Here is a 6,738-nt window from a genome sequence, read left to right as displayed (position 1 = left end):
TGCCACATTACCAAAGGTGTTTATCAGCTGTAGGAGTTCTTTGGTAGAATTTTTGGGGTCGCTTATGTATACTATCATATCATTTGCAAATAACAAAAGCTTAACTTCTTCCTTTCCAATACGAATCCCTTTGATTCACTTATGTTGTCTTATTGCTATTGCTAGAACTTCAAGCACTATATTGAAGAGGTATACGCTGATAACATTTCTTACAACCCACCCAATAATCACAGTTGCAGCCCCACTCCCAGGCTTATATTCCAGCATGCAACTTTGGATGAAGACTTTGACTTTGACAGAGGTCAGGCCAGAACTAGGGACCCAAGGCACCCAAAACCCCAGCAGAGAAACCATAGTAGACCTGAATACACTTTAGTCATTGAAATCCTTGACCACTTACATAAGAAAAAGAGAGAGGAAACAAAAACCAAAGAGCAAAACACCTATCCAACAAAGGCAAATGCAGAAATTAACACCTAGAATCATAACCATCCCAAATCCAAATGCCTAAACACCAGTGTTAGAATACAGTTAATATCAATGAAAGAAAGGGCACTATGGCACCACCAGTATGCAGTATGCATTATGGTAATGCAGTATTTCCAATGCATTACCATAGCAAATTGTGAACATTTCAACCCAGCTGGAACACAAGAAATGACCTTAAAATAATTATAACAAGATTATAGAGGTCCTTAAAGAAGAAATAAAAAAAAACCTGAAGAAATGGAAGAAAACATGAACAAAAAATTGAAGGAAATTAATAAATCTCTTAAAGAATGCTAAGAACACAAAGAGAGCTAAGAAAAACAAACAGGTGATGCAAACTATTCAAAACATGGAAATCATAAAAGAAGCACTGAAGAAAACATAAACTGAGGGAATTCTGGAAATGGAAATTCTGGGTAAGTGAACAGGAACTGCAAATATCAACAACAGAACACAAGAGATTGAAGAGAGAATCTTAGGCATTGAATACACTATAGTGTAAATATATTCATCAGTCAAAGAAAATGTTAAATCAAAATTAATCCTAACACAAACATCCAGGAAAGCTGGGACAGTATAAAGAGACCATAAATAAGAATACTAGCAATAAAAGAAGGAGAAGAATCCCCACTCAAGGGCCCATAAAATACATTCAGCAAAACATAGAAGAAAAATTTTCCAACCTAATAGAACTGGACCAGAAAAAAGTCTCTACCACCTAATAATAAAAATGTTAAATGTGCAAAACAATGAAAGAAAATTAAAATCTACAATGGAAAAAAGCTAATTAACATATAAAGAATGACTTATCAGAATTGCACCTGATTTCTCAATGGAGACTTTAAAATCCACAAGGGCCTTACGGACTCTAAGAGACCATGAATGCCAGTCCAGACTACCACACCCAACAAAAGTTTCAACAATTTTAGGAAGAGAAAACAAGATAATACATGACAAAGTCAAATTTAAAAAATATCTATACACTAATAAAGACCTAAAGAACATACTATAAGGAAAAGTTCAATCCAAGGATGTTACCTGCTCTTATATAAACACAGGGAATATATAATCTCACACCAGCAAAATCTGATGAAGGGGAAATATATGTGTGTGTGCACACACACACACACACACACTACCACTATCACCAAAAACCAAAACAAAGAACAGAAATTAACAGGTCATAAATATCTCTCAGCATTGATGAATTCAAGTTTCCAATTAAAAACACATAGGTTAACAGAATGGATATGAAAACTGCATCCTTCTTTTGATGCACACAATAAACATACATCAATATCAAAGATAGACATTACATCAAATAAAGGGCTGGAAAAAGATTTTCCTATTAAATGAACTTAAGAAACAAGCTTGTGTAAGCTACCCTAATATCTAACAAAATAATCCTCAAACTAAAATGAATCAAGAGATGGAGAAGGACATTTTATACTCATCAAAGGAAAAACCCACCAAAATGATATCTCAGTTCTGAAAATCTATGCCCCAAATGCAAGGGCACCACATTTGTAAAAGAAATATTACTAGAGCTTAAATCACACATCAAATTCCACACATTAATAGTGGGAGACTTCAACACTCCCTCTCACCAATGGACACGTCATCCAGAAAGAAACTAAATGGAGAAATAAAGGGAATAATAGTCATATTGTCTCTAATGGACCTAACAGATATCTAAAGAATATTTCATCCAAACACAAAAGAATATACCTTCCTCTTGGTACGTCATGGAACTTTCTCTAAAGTTGAGCATATACTGAATCACAAAGCAAGTTTCAACAAATGATTTGGGATGTCCCTCTGTGTGCTGTGAATATTTATTACCATTTGTTATGAAGAAGCTGCTTTGGCCTATGGCAGGGCAGAGTATAGCAAGGCAGAAAATGCAAACAGAGTTAGAGGAGGAAAGAAGGTAGAGTCAGGGAGATACCATGCAGCTGCCAAGGAGAAGGACTCTAGAACATTGTCAGTAGGCCACAGCCTCATGGTGATACACTGATTAATAAAAATGGGTTAATGTAAGATATAAGAGCTAGCTAGTAATATGTCTGAGTCAGTGCTGTAATTAATACAGTTTTGTGTGTTTATTCAGTTCTGGGAGGCCGGGAAACAAAAGCATAGTGTCCATTTACATAATGTTAGTTCATAATTAATATCATCCTCTGTGTGTTTCTTTGGGACTGAATGGCTGTGAGATTAGGTGGGACAGAGACTTCTATCTACAAAGAGTTACAAGAAAATTGAAATAAACCCCCTGTATTTTATCAGACCACCATGGATTAAAGCTAGTTTGCAACAACAGAAACCACAGAGAAGACTCATGGAAACTGAACAACTTTCTACTGAATTACTACTGAGTCAAGAAACAAAGAAAGAAATTAAAGACTTTCTAGAATGTAATGAAAACTAATACACAACCTGACCAAACTTATGAGACACAATGAAAGCGGTGCTAAGAGGGATGTTTACAGCACTAAGTGCCTAAGAAACAAATAAGAGAAATCTAATACCAGCAATGTTACAAAACACATGAAAACCCTTGAATTATGAGAAGCAAACACATCCAAAAGGAGTAAAGGGCAGTAAATAATCAAATGCAAGGCTGAAATCAGAAACAGAGAGCAATACAAAGAATCAATGAAATAAAGGGCTGGTTCTTTGATAAAATCAACAAGGTAGATAACCCTTTTCCAAACTAACTAAAAGGCAGAGGAAAATATCTAAATTACTAAAATCAGAAATAAAAAGAAATCAAAACAATTATTAGGTCATACTTCAAAAACCTGTATACACAAAATTGGAAAATTTTGTAGAAATGGACCATTTTCTGAATAAATATTTCTTACCAAAGTTAAATCAATATTAGATAAATTATTTATTTAAACTTACAACCCCCAGGGAAATAGAAGCAGTCATTAAAGGCTCCCAAAAAACAAAAGCTCAGGGCCATATGGTTTTATTGCAGAATTTTACCATACTTTAAAAGAGGAGCTAATACTAATATTCTTCAAATTATTCCACAAAATAGAAGCAAAAGGAGCATTGCCAAATTTATCCTAATACCCAAACCACACAAAGACCCAACAAATATAGGTAATTATAGACCTATTCCACTTATGAGTATTGACATAAAAATATTCAGTAAAATACTTGCAAACCAAATCCAAGAACATATCAAAAACATCATCTACCATGACCAAGTAGGCTTTATTCAAGAGATACAGGGATGATTCAGTAAATGAAAATCAGTCAATGTAATCCACCATATAAATAAACTGAAAGAAAAAAAAACACATGATCCTCTCATTAGGTATTGAAAAAACCTTTGACAAAAACCAATACCTCTTCATGGCATTGGTCTTAGAGAGATTAGGCATACAAGGGATATACCTAAACATGATACAACCAATATACAGCAAGCCAACCGACAACATGGAATTAAATGAAGATAAACTCAAAGCAATTCCACTAAAATCAGGAACAAATCAAGGATGTCCACTCTCTACATATCTATTCATTACAGTACTTGAAGTTTTAGCTAGAGCAATAAGAGAACTAAAGGAAATCAAGGGGGATACTAATTGAAAAGGCAGAAGTCAAAGTATCACCATTCACAGATGATGTGATAGTATACATAAGTGATACCAAAAATTCTACCAGGAAACTCTTAAACCTGATGAACACCTTTAGTGAAGTGGCTGAATACAAGACTAACTCAAAAAAACTCAGTAGCTCTTATAATTCCTTTTACCTTTCTTTATCAAGACTTTTGGAGCTGAGCCCAGTGCGTGGCTGTGTATCTCAATCAGTTATCTCTGATGACAATTAGGGTAGTCACCAATCTGATTACAGGTCTCCACTCTTGCTAGGAGTCTTAGCTGGGGTCATCCTTGTGGATTTCTGGGAATTTTCCATGGCACCAGGTTTCTCTCTAACCCTGAAATGTATCCCCTATAAAGATGTCCCTTTCATTATCTCTTCCTCCTTCCTGTCCCCAGCCTGCCTTTAAATTTAGGCTGCCCATTCAGGTCCCTCAAGTGAAATCAGAACCTGTCTGTACCTGGTGCATAACTGGCTTTTGAGAATCTGATCCCCATCCTGGATTACCCTGCATAGCCTTCAAGCAAGGGGGAAGAACTTGGTTTTGACTCAACTTGATTTGTTGTGTTTTGTTCAAGTCTATGAGAGTCCTGCCCCTTTCTGAATGGAAGCAGATAATGAGTAGAAGGGAAGAAGGTAGATGGGAAGCTGGCATTGAGATTTGAGAGTGGAGGCTGGGGGATCAGGAAGAGAGGAGGGAAGGCAAGTAGTGGTAAAATGAAACTGTATGTAAAATAAATAAAATGCGTTATTTAAATTTAAAAAGATGAACATCTAAAAAAAAACCTCAGTAGCCTACTTATATACAAATTGTAAACAGGTTGAGAAAGAAATCAGAGAAACAATACAGTTTACAATAGCCACACATAATATAAAGTATTTTGGAGTAACTCTAATGAAGCAAGTAAAAGATCTGTATGACAAGAACTTTAAGTGTTTAAAGAGAGAAATTGGAGAAGACACAACATGATGGAAAGATCTCTCACGATCAGAGATCTGTAGAATTACGTAGTAAAAGTTGCCATTTTACTAAAAAGTAATCTACAAATTTAAAAACATTCCCATTAAAATTCCAACACAATTCTTACAAACCTTGAAAGAAAAACACTAAAATTCATATGGAAAAACAAAAAACCCAAGATAGCTAAAACAATCCTGTACAATAAAAAACTTCAGAACACCATTCCTGATTTCACCATCTACTACAGAGCTATAGTAATAAGAACGTCATGGTATTGGCTTAAAAACAGACAGGTGACTGAGTGGAATGGAAACAAAGACCCAGTTGGGAACATGGAAGATCAGGTTGTGAAAAGCATAGAGTGGAAGAGTAGTAAAATGATGATGGGAAAGGGGGAAGAGCATTTTAGGCTGTGTATAAACCCGTGCAAGGGAAACTCCCAGGAACCTACAAGAATGATCCCAGCTCAGACGCTTATCAATAGCGAATATGAAGCCTGAACTGATCATCTCCTCTGACTAGGCCAGATTTCCAGTAGAAGTATTGGGACACCAACCCAACCATATAACCTTTGATCTACAGTCTGCCCTGCTTATGGGATGTGCTGAGAAAAGGGTGGTACAGATTTTTATTCAGTTCTATTCATTTCTAATTGAGGTATAATTTACATACATTAAAATACATAGATCTCAGGCATAAGTATTACCCCACACACAATATAAAATATTTCCATCATTCCAGATAAATGTCCCACCTCTTCCCAGATAATTTCTCGACCTCTAGAAAAAGTTACAAATTGGTGTTACAGATTTGAGCGTGGCCAACCAATGACTAGTATAGCCTAAGACCCACTCCATGATAGTGAATCCAGCACTGACACTGCCTGGACCCACAGGTTGGATGGCCCAGAGGTATGGGATAGCTGAAAACATGATTGGAACAAAAAAGTCAATGTTATAATGATATTCTGCTATACTCATAGATTGGTGTCTAGTCCAGTTGTCATCAGAAAGCCTTCATCCAGTTTTTGATGGAAATAGATGTACAGATACACAGTCAAACATTAGGCCAAGCTCAGGGAATCCTGATGAAGAGAGGGAGAAAGGACTGCATAAATCAGAAGGGTCAAGGACATCACAAAGAAACCCGCAGGACCAACTAACCTTGGCTCTTAGGAGCTTACAGAGTCTGAACTGACAACCAGGGAGCCTGCATGAAACTGACTTAGGTTCTCTACCTATGTGTGACAGTTGTGTAGTTTGGCCTACTTGTGGACTCCTAACAGTGGGATCAGAGGCTGTCCCTAATGCTTTGGTTTTGAGAACATATTCCTTATATTGAGTTGCCTTGCCTAGCCTTAATACAAGGGGAGGTGCTTAGCCTTATTGTAACTTGATACATGCCATCTTTTATTGATATTCATGGGAGGCCTGCCCTTTTCTGAATAGAAAAGAAGAAGTGGATTGGGGGAGGGAAGAAGAGAAGGGGGAAAGGAAATGAGAAGAGAGGAGGGAGGGGAAACTGTGGACAAGATGTACAAAAAATAAATAAATTTAATTGATAAAAAACCAAAAAATATAGCCACTTACATAGTATAAGAGTATTGAAAGGGGTGTTGAATTTTGTCAAATGCTTTTTCCGCATCTAATGAAATGGAAATAGAAAACACT

The sequence above is a fragment of the Microtus ochrogaster genome, linkage group LG5, assembly GCF_000317375.1.
Source record: "Microtus ochrogaster isolate Prairie Vole_2 linkage group LG5, MicOch1.0, whole genome shotgun sequence".
Taxonomy (NCBI): domain Eukaryota; kingdom Metazoa; phylum Chordata; class Mammalia; order Rodentia; family Cricetidae; genus Microtus; species Microtus ochrogaster.
Note: the sequence above shows the minus strand (reverse complement) of the source record.